At 42.2% G+C, this 14,217-nt stretch overlaps 1 protein-coding gene across 1 annotated transcript in view; it reads left to right on the forward strand.

The window, feature by feature from the left end:
- Positions 1-14,217, forward strand: part of LOC137332389 (uncharacterized) — a 209,816-nt gene that overhangs the window by 61,777 nt on the left and 133,822 nt on the right. The gene's annotated exons all lie outside the window — the stretch shown is intronic.

Here is a 14,217-nt window from a genome sequence, read left to right on the forward strand (position 1 = left end):
TAGCCTCCCACTATCCCCCCCCACCCCACCCCAGTACTCAATGGAATTGACATTGACACCTCAGTTGATATTACAAGATTACAAAATAATTGTGGACGAGGAAGGCCACTCAGCTCACTTGATTCATCCACCCAGAGAGATCCTATGGCGCCCGCCCCCCACCCCGCCTCAAATTGTAGCATCCATTTGTTTCTTAAATGATTCCAGGGTTTTTGCCTCCACTACTCTATATGGAAATTTATTCCACATGTTGATCATTCTATGTGTGAAGAACAATTTCCTGATATCTGTCCTAAAAGTAGCATTCTCTAGCTTGAACCTGTATCCTCTAGTTCAACTCCCGCAGTTTAATTTAAAATATTTTTCTGTGTTAACTTTTTTTGATACTCTTTACAATCTTGTATAACTCAAAGATAATCTCTCAGATACATCCTTTCCATGCTAAAAAGCCCAAGTTTCTTTTCCCTTTCTCATAATGCTTACCCCTGAAATTGGGGAATAACTTTGAGGCTCTTCTCTGCAATGTTTCCAGTGCTTGGATGTCTCTCTTGTTTCTTCGCAACCAGAACTGGATGCAGTATTCAAGGTATGGTATGACTGGAACACAATAAAGTTTGATCACTACCTTCTTTGACTTGTATTCTACTGTTTTAGCTGTATAGTTCAACAATCTACTAGCTTTGTTGATTGCTGCTCTGCATCGGTTGGACGTGTTTAGCGTTAAGTCTGCTAAGACTTCCAGGTTTCATTCAGCTTCATCCTTAGCTATTTTAACATCATTCATGGAGTGTGTCATCTGTCTTTTTTTCTTCCTATGTGCAGCACTTTACATTTGTCTGCGTTAAATTTCATCTGCCAATGTCCTGCCCATATCATGTTCAACTTATTCTGTAATTTCTGAGCTGCCTTTACCAATTGCACTGCTCCTCCTAGTTTGGTATAATTTGCTAATTTGACCAATTCTCATTCAGTTTCCGAATCCAGGTTATTTATGGAAATTAGAAACAGTAATCGTCCCAGCGCTGAGCCATGTGCCAACCCACTCAGTACTCCACCTCCCCCCAGCCCCCCCACCCCACACCCTAGTTAAATGCTATAGTTGCAGTAGATTGAATATCTTAATATAATTCGAGGAAATGAAAACCTGCCTTTATATTAAATGGAACTTCAATAAACAATGGACTATTATGAGAATTCAACATTTGTTACCGTGTTTGCATGCTTACTTTTTATTTGCACTAGGTTGTGCCATGTCTTGATTAATCTATATATATTATCAATTTCAAGAACAAGTACTGCTGCTATGTTTTTTGTAGAAGTTCATCGAGATAGTTCAAATGATTTATTTGAACTGCTTTTATTAGCTAATGATAAATAAGGGCTGAATTATTTTATGATGTAGCTTATCTACCTAAAATAAGAACATACTAGTTACACTTCTATTTTCTAACTATCTTCAATATAAGGTTCACCATAGATAAGTGTGAAATTCTTTATTCTTCTTCAATCAGGATTCTGTAGGATACCATTTGGTAGACGTGTTTTCATGAGATACACTTTGAAGTCCAATCTACAGTTTAGTTTTATTACCATTGTGAGATTATCAGTTCTGTGCCAAAAGATAGCTAAGCCATCAAACAAAAATCCGCCAGAATTTTACATATCCCAGGTCCCACATTTGAACTACATCGTATGTAGGAGAACCTAATGTCGCCCCATCATTTGTGATGCCTTTACTGATGTGTCTCTTATGCATTATGTCCTATTTTGCATCTGTTAGTTTTTTAATAATGCAGGAATACTAGGTTAAATTATGGTGGGGGTCCACTAGGCTGAGAGTTCTTGGAAAAACTATTGGAGGTCCATAATCATTCTACCTTGCAATAACAGGGTCTGTATAGTAGGTACACCGTGGGCTTGAACATTTATGGATCCACAATCCTGGCACAAATGCCAGAATGCACCAGCCAGAGACCTCCACCACTGCACCCCTCCCAGAGTATGTGGACTCAGGGAGAAGTTCCTTCATTTGAATGATTCTGGCAGGCACCACACACCAATATCGAGGCAGCTCAGGCACCTGCCATGTCAGGGGAGTTGGCCAACTGCTTTCCCCAGTTTTAGTACCACCCACTTTGAGGTATTTTTCATGGGGTTCATCTGCCAGAGGGCCAATGAGGGCCTGGAAATTGCAACCATTTTTGGGGGGTTCACTTCCCCCAAGTCATGTACCCTCTGACACAGGAGCCCATGTTTGAGGTAAATCGAGGTTCCACCCCAAAGAACCATGCCTTCCTCCAGGAAACTTGAGGCATATCTGAGTCCTGTCCTAATTCCTGGGTTTTCTGCTGCATTCCCATCCAGCTAGCACTAAAAGACTTGTGGAAATTTGGGGTGAATGTAATAAAATGCATTTCAGAAAAAGTGTTTTTTAGTATTCGAAGCTGTGTATAGCAACTATGCAGGAAGTAAATGAAACAGTTTTTATATATCGGACCACACTGAAGATCTGTCTTTGTATCCATATTACATCATTGTTCTGACCACTTAACATATTTTCACCTCTGTGCATTGAAGAGGAATTTATATACAGTCAAGTTATAAGATTGAATTTATAAACATTGACAATTTAATTTATGAGCAAGAAAAGCATATTAGAAATAAAACCTGTATGTTCAGTGTGTATTTCCTGTCTGTTACACTTTGTATCATGCTTAAAAAAAATTAAAATGTAAAGAAACAAAGGCAGTCATTTAGAGTGTAGAGAAACAGTCCAGGAATGGAAAATGTCGAAGTCAAAATGTCTGCAGCCTTCTTAATTGACCTTACCAATCACAATTTATATATAAAAAAGAAAAAAAACATCCAGGATGCTGAATTGCAGCCTGTATAGCAGGTACACTCTACATGTACTTAGCCAGTGTTTCCTTAACAGCAATTAGTTTTGTGACCTTAAAGGGACACACATTCAGCATAGCAGTAGATATTACAGCTGTAACACAATCTTAAAATGCTTCCTATGGACCATGTGTCAGTGCCTTAATTAAAAGGTTTTCTCACTCTCCTGAGCCACATTAACCATTTCACGTTGTCAGCATGACTGAGCATGTCTGAGACCCATTCTTCAGTGCATCTTCATCATGCATTCTGAATGTTAGTTGCCTCAAAATCAACATGTCACATTTGCACACACCCCCCAAGATCATGCCACATGTGACATAGAAACAGAGAAAATAGGAGCAGGAGTAGGCCATTCGGCCCTTCGAGCCTGCTCCGCCATTCAATATAGAGTCATAGAGTCATAGAGTTATACAGCACGGATAGAGGCCCTTCGGCCCATCGTGTCCGCGCCGGCCATCAGCCCTGTCTACTCTAATCCCATATTCCAGCATTTGGTCCGTAGCCTTGTATGCTATGGCATTTCAAGTGCTCATCCAAATGCTTCTTGAATGTTGTGAGGGTTCCTGCCTCCACAACCCTTTCAGGCAGTGAGTTCCAGACTCCAACCACCCTCTGGGTTAAAAAGTTCTTACTCAAATCCCCTCTAAACCTCCCGCCTTTAGGTAAATATGATCATGGCTGATCCTGTATCTCAATACCATATTCCCACTCTCTCCCCATACCCCTTGATGCCTTTTGTATCTAGAAATCTATCTAGCTCCTTCTTAAATATATTCAGTGACTTGGCCTCCACAGCCTTCTGTGGTAGAGAATTCCACAGGTTCACCATCCTCTGAGTGAAGAAATTTCTCTTCATCTTAGTCCTAAATGTCCTACCCCGTATCCTGAGACTGTGACTCCTCGTTCTGGACCCCCCAGCCAGGGGAAACATCATCCCTGCATCCAGTTTGTCTAGCCCTGTCAGAATTTTATATGTTTCAATGAGATCCCCTCTGATTCTTCTAAACTCGAATTAATACAGACCGAGTCGACAGTCCTGCCATCCCAGGAATCAGTCTGGTGAACCTTCGCTGCACTCCCTCTATGGCAAGTATATCCTTTCTTAGGTCAGGAGCCCAAAACTGCACACAATACTCCAGGTGTGGTCTCACCAAGGATCTCAATAACTGCAGTAAGACATCCTTACTCCTATACACAAATCCTCTTGCAATGAAGGCCAACATACCATTTGTCTTCCTAACTGCTTGCTGCACATGCATACTTGCTTTCAGTGACTGGTGTACAAGGACACCCAGGTCCCTTTGTACATCAACATTCCCCAATCTATCACCATTTAGATAATACTTTGCCTTTCTGTTTTTGCTTCCGAAGTGGATAACTTCACATTTATCCACATTATGCTGCATTTGCCATGTATTTGCCCACTCACTCAACTTGTCTAAATCACCTTGAAGCCTCTTTGCATCCTCCTCACAACTCACGATCTCACCTAGTTTTCTGTCGTCTGCAAACTTGGAAATATTACATTTGGTTCCCTCATCCAAATCATTGATATATATTGTGACTAGCTGGGGCCCAAGCACTGATCCCTGCGGTATCCCACTAGTCACCGCCTGCCACCCCGAAAAAGACCCATTTATTCCTACTCTCTGTTTCCTGTCTGTTAACCAATTTTTAATCCATTCCAGTATATTACCACCAATCCCATGTGCTTTAATTTTGCACACTAACCTCTTATGTGGGACTTTCTCAAAGGCCTTCTGAAAATCCAAATAAACCACATCCACTGGTTCTCCCTTATCTATTCTCACCAGTTACATCCTCAAAAAACACCACAAGGTTTGTCAAACATGATTTCCCTTTCATAAATCCATGTTCACTTTGTCTAATCACGTTGATATTTTCTAAGTGTCCTGTTATCACATCCTTTATAATGGACTCTAGCATTTTCCCTACTACTGATGTTAGGCTAACTGTTCTGTAGTTCCCTGTTTTCTCTCCCTCCTTTTTTAAATAGTGGGGTTACATTTGCCACCCTCCAATCTGCAGGAACTGTTCCATAATCTATAGAACTTCGGAAGATGACAACTAATGCATCCACTATTTCCATGGCTACCTCTTTTAGTACTCTGGGATGCAGATTATCAGGCCCTGGGGATTTAGCAGCTTTCAGTCTTATTAATTTCTCCAGCATTTTTTTTACTAATACTAATTTCCTTTAATTCCTTCTTCTCACTAGTCCCTTGGTTTCCTAGCATTTCTGGGAAGTTATTTGTGTCCTCTTCCGTGAAGACAGAACCAAAGTATTTGTTTAATTTATCTGCCATTTCCTTGTTCCCCATTATAAATTCTCCCATTTCTGACTGTAAGGGACATACATTTGTCTTCACTAATCTTTTTCTTTTTACGTACTTGTAGAAGCTTTTACAATCCACTTTTATGTTCCTTGCAAGTTTACTCTCATACTCTATTTTCCCCCTTGGTCCTTTTTTGCCGAATTCTAAACTGTTCCCAATCCTCAGGCTTGCTATTTTTTCTGGCAACTTTATATGACTCCTCTTTGGATCTAATAGTATCCTTAATTTCTTTTGTTAGCCAAGGTCGGGCTGCTTTTCGTTTCTTGTTTTTGTGCCAGAAAGGAATGTATTTGATCCTTAAATGTTAGCCATTGCCTATCCACCATCATGCCTTTTAATGAAGCTTCCCAATCTATCATAGCAGACTCACTCCTCATATCTTCGTAGTTTCCTTTGTTTAGATTTAGGACCCTAGTTTCGGATTGGATTACTTCACTTTCCATCTTAACGAAGAATTCTATCATGTTATGGTCACTCTTCCCTAAAGGACCCCGCACAACAAGATTATTAATTAACCCCTTCTCATTGCACAATAGCCAATCTTGCATAGCTTGACATTAGATGCAAGTCATTCCTGTGCTTTTGAGCTATCTTATCAAAAGATCGGGGAGTGTCTGGCATCTTTGCTTAGCTCCCCTTGCATAGTCCTGATGTCTTGGGTAGTGGCCAGGTTATCAAGTGCATTTTTTTTCATTGGCCGGTATAGGCAAGGACATAACCATCTCCAAGAGAAAGCTTTCAATTAACTATTCTAAACTAATCTTCCTGACATTGATACCAGATTGATAACCTTTGGTGAATCATGCCCAGTTGATTTATGTTACTCATGGGTGCATTCACACATCTTTCCCTAACCCCTTTGGTCTGGTTCCTGAAATTCACCCATAATCACCGAGGGCAATGACCTTAGACTCCATTTGATGGTGTAATTTTCCAGTTTCTACCTTATAGCCTCAATCATTTCCTCTCATCCAATTTTACACATTCCATTCTATTACCATTTGACCTCATTCACGAGCCCTGGAGGAACTTTACTGTCTAATACAATGTCATCATTACCCCTTAAAACATGGATTAAAAGTTCCCAACTTGGTCCAAATTATCAACACATTTTTGTTTATTTTGCTTAAACTCTTTTTGGACCTCTTTATTTTTTTCCAAAATATCCTGCTGTATTGTGCCAGAGTCCATTTTATCTTTTCAAAATTATCCCAGTTCCAGACAGCAATCAAGTCTCCAAAATGAGGGATGTTAATTACCTTTAACATGAGTCTCCCCACCTTGACACTAAGAATAGGTTCAAACTCGACTGGTATTGTTGGACTGACATGATTTGTCAATGTTTCATTTCACTTCCATTTTAAATAAAACTTTCTTCCTTGATACACAGCATTGGGAAGACGCCACCTGGACTGGAGTCTTTTTTAATACAAATTTGATTATCCCATTAAACCATTCAGGTAAATTTTCTCTTCTCGAGTGTTTGAACAGCAACTCATATGGATGCACCTTATCAACTTAATTTCAGAAACAAATGATGCCCAGCTTTGGTGGTTTTACAGTGGAGACAGAAGTGCTTGCCATTACTTTTGGAGGTGACTCCCATATCTTCACCACCCCCCACCCCACCCCCGAACACTCTGTCCCGGAAGATAACAAATGATCCCGAATGGGTTAAAGCCATGCCTTAGAAAGGCAAAGTCTTAGTCCGATTTGTCACCATGCTGTAACATTGATGATTTTTAACATTACTGGATCTATTCCTTGCACCAACACCTTTCTAGCAAAGGCTGCTCCGTAACTCTGTGGAGCTACTTTTATGTCAAAGAACTACTCTCAGTAATCCTGCGCTGTCACCTCTGATGCGGTCCAGAAAACCATGGTCACCTGTTTTTTAAAAAAAACAGAAAATCCATTGTGGCTGTTCTTGAGAGCCCAGTGGGTTAATTGCAGAACATGCATTTGTCAATTTCTTATTTCCTTCTGTCATTGTGAGGAAATATCAACTCAAATTAAGAAAATTAAAATGTAATAATGCCTGATCTATGTTTACATTCAGCAATACCAAAGTTGTTGCTTAGTGAATATTTAAACAGAGTTTATCTGATACTAGAAAAAATAATATCAGCCTCCTGTGGAAGGGGTTAACTTGTTTGCTGTGAAAAGGTGGACCCAGACAGCGTCAGCCTGCGTCACGCAACTTTCAAGTAAACATAAAGAAACTTTGCAGAATGAAAAAGAACCAAACTGCTTTTACTTTTTTTTTGAAAGCCTTTATGCCTTTAACAGTGATCCTGTGGATTTATTACACTTAAAAAATGACACAAAGATCCTAATACAATTAAATTCTGGCAAATAGATTTCAACTCCCCTGACTTCTAATTTTCCAAATATGAGTTGTGAAGGCACAAACATTTTAACAATTTGTTTTTGCATCCTTAGGAATTGAAAATCTGTTTTTTTTTAAAAAAAAGCAGAAATCATTAATAACATCACTATTAACTTTAAGCACATTCCTGTCAAGGGAAGACAGCATTTTAGTTTGTTCATCTCATTTTTAAAAAGTGTAGGTTTTTCCTGGCCTTACCTACAATTCAGATTAAACCCCAATTTTTGTTAAAATAATTTATCATTCATTTATGAGATCTCCAAAACCCCTCATTTTATTAACTCTGAGGGAGTTAGTGCAGTCCAACCACTAGATGTTTCCAGATTGTTGCCATGGCGATGGTGCGAGATCTGAGGATACCTTTTTTAATCCAGTCACTTTTTTTTGTCCAGTCAATCACAAGATTAAAGGGTGCTGTCAGCTTGCTGATAGCTATCACATTCCATTACAACCAAGATGTCTTGTACTGAATTAGTCTTCTTAGATCTCATTCTACGATCACATCACCTCCAGATACCTCAGCACGTGAGTGCAAAAGACAAGGCTGAACCGTTTGCAACCATCTTCAGCCAAAAGTGCTGAGTGGATGATCCATCTCGGCCTTCTCCCGATATCGCCACCATCACAGAAGCCAGTCTTCAGCCAATTCGATTCACTCCACATGATATCAAGAAACGGCTGAATGCACTGGATACAGCAAAGGCTATGGGCCTCGACAACATCCCAGCTGTAGTGCTGAAGTCTTGTGCTCCAGAACTAGCTGCGTCTCTAGCCAAGCTGTTCCAGTAGAGCTACAACACTGGCATCTACCCGACAATGTGAAAAGTTGCCCAGGTATGTCCTGTCCACAAAAAGCAGGACAAATCCAATCCAGCCAATTACCGCCCCATCAGTCTACTCTCAATCATCAGCCAAGTGATGGAAGGTGTCATCGACAGTGCTATCAAGCAGCACTTACTCACCAATAACCTGCTCACGGATGCTCAGTTTGGGTTCCGCCAGGACCACTCGGCTCCAGACCTCATTACAGCCTTGGTCCAAACATGGACAAAAGAGCTGAATTCCAGAGGTGAGGTGAGAGTGACTGCCCTTGACATCAAGGCAGCATTTGACAGAGTGTGGCACCAAGGAGCCCTAGTAAAATTGAAGTCAATGGGAATCAGGGGGAAAACTCTCCAGTGGCTGGAGTCATACCTAGCAGAAAGGAAGAGGGTAATGGTTGTTGGAGGGCAATCATCTCAGCCCCAGGACATTGCTGCAGGAGTTCCTCAGGGCAGTATCCTAGACCCAACCATCTTCAGCTGCTTCATCAATGACCTTCCTTCCATCATAAGGTCAGAAATGGGGTTGTTTGCTGATGATTGCACAGTGTTCAGCTCCATTCGCAACCCCTCAAATAATGAAGTCGTCCAAGCCCGCGTGCAGCAAGACCTGGACAACATCCAGGCTTGGGCTGATAAGTGGCAAGTAACATTTGCGCCAGACAAGTGCCAGGCAATGACCATCTCCAACAAGAGAGTGTTTAACCACCTCCCCGTGACATTCAGTGGCATTACCATCGCCGAATCCCCCACCATCAACATCCTGGGGGTCACCATTGAACAGAAACTCAACTGGACCAGCCATATAAATACTGTGGCTCAAGAGCAGGTCAGAGGCTGGGTATTCTGTGGTGAGTGACTCACCTCCTGACTCCCCAAAGCCTTTCCACCATCTACAAGGCACAAGTCAGGAGTGTGATGGAATACTCTCCACTTGCCTGGATGAGTGCAGCTCCAACAACACTCAAGAAGCTCGACACCATCCAGGACAAAGCAGCCCGCTTGATTGGCACCCCATCCACCATCCTAAACATTCACTCCCTTCACCACCGGCGCACAGTGGCTGCAGTGTGTACCATCCACAGAATGCACTGCAGCAACTCGCCAAGGCTTCTTCGACAGCACCTCCCAAACCCGCGACCTCTACCACGTAGAAGGACAAGAGCAGCAGGCACATGGGAACAACAACACCTGCAAATTCCCCTCCAAGTCACACACCATCCCGACTTGGAAATATATCGCCGCTCCTTCATCATCGCTGGGTCAAAATCCTGCAACTCCCTTCCTAACAGCACTGTGGGAGAACCTTCACCACACAGACTGCAGTGGTTCAAGAAGGCTGCTCACCACCTTCTCGAGCAATTAGGGATGGGCATTAAATGCTGGCCTCGCCAGCGACGCCCACATCCCATGAACGAATAAAAAAAAATTACACTCAACAGTCAATTTTCTTTATGTTACAACGTCATGTCCGGAACTAGAGATTATTCACATAATTTACAATAATCAGAATTTCACGTGGCCACAATAAAAGTCTGGTTTTCACAATTTGGATAGTTAACCTCAATAACTGTAATTTAATTCAGCAATATTTTAAACTTACAACAATACAGAATAGCAAATATCCAGTAAATTATCTCATCTTTTTGTTCTTTCTTCAGACGCCTTTCCAAATGACTGTAAAAAAAATACTGAATATAACTGAAGAAAATGTTAGCCACCACAACTAAAAATCTTTGTAACTTTCTTACACAAATGGGGTTAACACTGCGGGCTGAAAAGGGGCAGCGGAGCTTCCCACCAAAACCATTCATTATGCACACAAGCTTTTTAAAGAAACAGTCCACTGAAAGCAAAAGAAACCTGCAGTCTTTTGCTTGTACCATTTTTTCCTCACAACAACTTTACTTTTTGCTGTTTGCTGTGAGGTTTTAACCTCTCTCTTTCCATTCTAACTTTGGATAAAGGGAGGGGTGTACTGACGCAGAATACAGGTGGATAGCGGCATCGGGACACCAGTTGACGGTCCCATATTACTGCATCTCTCCCTGCTGGTTCCAACCCAAAAACCATCCCGCATTTCAAGCTCTGTTTACACACCTCATTGAATTTATTACAGTGTTCAGCACTGTAACAAGGCTTGGCAGGTTATAAAAAACCCACTGACCATCAGGTCCTTTTTTATCTTAGACCCCTTATCAGAGGGAGCTCTAAGTCATTTAAATGTGTCTTTGTGTCCGACCGTGTCCAACGCAAATTGTGATCCTTGTAATTCAAGTATAAGTTTCTGTCAACTCTCATCTAGTTTAGAGTTTGACAATGCCATGGCAGAATAATTTACTGTAACGTGGCAGTGTTAAAAGTTGGTTGTAGGCTCAGGGCACTTCCCTACCTTCAGAGAAATACAGGTTGCGATCCTAAAATCTCTGTCCTATGAAATATAGGACGCCGAGGTTCTGAACAGTCTGGTTCAACCTGAGAAAGTGGCCAGGGAGGGCGATGGAATCAGTGTCTAAAGAACGGAGTTTGTGGCAGGGCTTCAGGCTTCCGAATGTTTAATTGGAGGAAATTTCGGTTCATTCCAGATTGGATGTCGGACAAGCAGTTTGACAATGCAGAGGCAGTGGAGGGGTCGAGAGAGGTGGTGATGTCGTAGAGCTGGGTGTTGTCAGCGTACATGTGAAACCTGACATTGTGTTTTCGGATGATGTCGCCGAAGGGCAGCGTGTAGATGAGAAAGAGAATAAATGAAATGGACTCCCGGATAATAGTATAGGTGAAAACCCTGGAAGCATTTAAGAACAACTGGATGCTACGGTGGAAGGGATGGATGAACTAAGATGTGCCAAGTGCCCTTCCTCATCTGTAATTATCTTGTGATCACTTTCCAGAACAATGCATCAGTCATCAGGTGGACAGGAGAGTCATGCTTAATGCTAGAGAAATCTCCTCAAACTGACCCAGCAGTCATAAAAATCAGGCTTACTTTGACTTCCACACAATAGGCAGAGTTGTATGAATCACAGTCAGCTGCTATCATTTCACAAATCTCTGACTCCTTGGAGAGCCTGAATCTCCTTGTATCCTATTCCTCTGTTTGACCTTGATGGGCCATTCTGGACTTTATGAAGTCTTTCCTTCGGATATGGTCTTCACCCGAAAGTCTCTTATTATGTGTCTGAATCTCCCATTTGTCCCATTCTTCCAAAAAGACAAAGACTAGCACAATACGAGCAAATCCTGTAATGCTATTGTCTCATCTTATATATTCCATTTAGTCATGCTGTGAATGTGACTCCAGTCTCCATGTGTGTATGTCACATAACTATTTGGGAAATGCAGTTATAGTGATTGATTCTGCTACTCTTTAATGGTAATGCTTTCTGCTATTGGCTGACTGACAGAAAGCTGTTATTGCCATTTTAAACTTGTGTCACCTGACTGAGACTTTATGGCAAGAATTGAATTTTCTGTATGGTGATAAATTGACGTCAGAATTACTGACAGGTGGAAAAATCACACTCAATATTGAGTGTTGCGCATTATCCTTTCATCGGTGGGACTAATGTTGAAATCTAGCCTGATGGAATAAAAGTCTCTTTGTCTGCTGACTGTAAGGGATATCTGTGAAATGAGTTTGGACGTATCAACCTAGTTCCTAGTGAGCAATGTCCCACAGTACAAACTGACCCAATTTGACACCAAATTGGTAGCCTTGCCTTAAGGATGGCTGGAGTGAGGAACAAAACTGTTGCACTAGTCAGTAGGGAATGCTGTTCTAAGGTTGAAGTTAAGGTATATTTTTTGGGGGTGGGTGGGAGGGAAGAGTCATAAGAGTTTTACTTAATACCTTGCCTATACGTAGGAATATAGGAACAGGAGTAGGCCATTTAGCCTCTCGAGCCTGTTCTGCCATTCAATTAGATCATGGCTGATCTGTGACCTAACTCCATATACCCGCCTTAGCCCCAGACCCCTTAATACCTTTGGTTAACAAAAATCTATCAATCTACGATATAAAATTACCAATTAAGAACATAGGAATATGGGAACAGGAGTAGGCCATTCAGCCCCTCGAGCCTGCTCCGCCATTTGATAAGATCATGGCTGATCTGTGATCTAACTCCATATACCTGCCTTTGGCCCATTTCCCTTAATACCTTTTGGTTGCCAAAAAGCTATCTATCTCAGATTTAAATTTAGCAATTGAGCTTGCATCAGTTGCCGTTTGTGGAAGAGAGTTCCAAACTTCTACCACCCTTTGTGTGTAGAAATGTTTTCCAATGTCACTCCTGAAAGGTCTGGCTCCAATTTTTAGACTGTGCCCCCTACTCCTAGAATCCCCAACCAGCGGAAATAGTTTCTCTCTATCCACCCTGTCTGTTCCCCTTAATATCTTATAAACTTTGATCAGATCACCCCTTAACATTCTAAACTCGAGATTTGTGTAATCTCTCCTCGTAACTTAACCCTTGAAGTCCGAGTATCATTCTCGTAAACCTACGCTGCACTCCCTCCAAGGCCAATATGTCCTTCCGAAGGTTCGGTGCCCAGAACTGCTCAAAGTACTCCAGGTGCGGTCTAACCAGGGTTTTGTATAGCTGCAACATAACTTTTGCTCCCTTGTACTCCAGTCCTCCAGATATAAAGGCCAGCATTCCATTAGCCTTATTGATTATTTTCTGCACCTGTTCATGACACTTCAATGATCTATGCACCTGAACCCCTAAGTCCCTTTGGACATCCACTGTTTTTAACTTTTTACCATTTAGAAAGTACGCTGTTCTATCCTTTTTTTGATCCAAAGTGGATGACCCATTCTCAATGATGGCGGAGTCCAGCACGTGAGTGCAAAAGACAAGGCCGAAGCGTTTGCAACCATCTTCAGCCAGAAGTGCCGAGTGGATGATCCATCTCAGCCTCCTCCCGATATCCCCACCATCACGGAAGCCAGTCTTCGGCCAATTCGATTCACTCCATGTGATATCAAGAAACGGCTGAGTGCACTGGATACAGCAAAGGCTATGGGCCCCGACAACATCCCAGCTGTAGTGCTGAAGTCTTGTGCTCCAGAACTAGCTGCGCCTCTAGCCAAGCTGTTCCAGTACAGCTACAACACTGGCATCTACCCGATAATGTGGAAAATTGCCCAGGTGTGTCCTGTCCACAAAAAGCAGGACAAATCCAATCCGGCCAATTACCGCCCCATCAGTCTACTCTCAATCATCAGCAAAGTGATGGAAGGTGTCGACGACAGCGCTATCAAGCGGCACTTACTCACCAATAACCTGCTCACCGATGCTCAATTTGGGTTCCGCCAGGACCACTCAGCTCCAGACCTCATTACAGCCTTGGTCCAAACATGGACAAAAGAGCTGAATTCCAGAGGTGAGGTGAGAGTGACTGCCCTTGACATCAAGGCAGCATTTGACCGAGTGTGGCACCAAGGAGCCCTAGTAAAATTGAAGTCAATGGGAATCAGAGGGAAAACTCTCCAGTGGTTGGAGTCATACCTAGCACAAAGGAAGATGGTAGTGGTTGTTGGAGGCCAATCATCTCAGCCCCAGGGCATTGCTGCAGGAGTTCCTCAGGGCAGTGTCCTCGGCCCAACCATCTTCAGCTGCTTCATCAATGACCTTCCCTCCATCATAAGGTCAGAAATGGGGATGTTTGCTGATGACTGCACAGTGTTCAGTTCCATTCGCAACCCCTCAGATAATGAAGCAGTCCGAGCCTGCATGCAGCAAGA

The sequence above is a fragment of the Heptranchias perlo genome, chromosome 2, assembly GCF_035084215.1.
Source record: "Heptranchias perlo isolate sHepPer1 chromosome 2, sHepPer1.hap1, whole genome shotgun sequence".
NCBI classification, from domain to species: Eukaryota; Metazoa; Chordata; class Chondrichthyes; order Hexanchiformes; family Hexanchidae; genus Heptranchias; species Heptranchias perlo.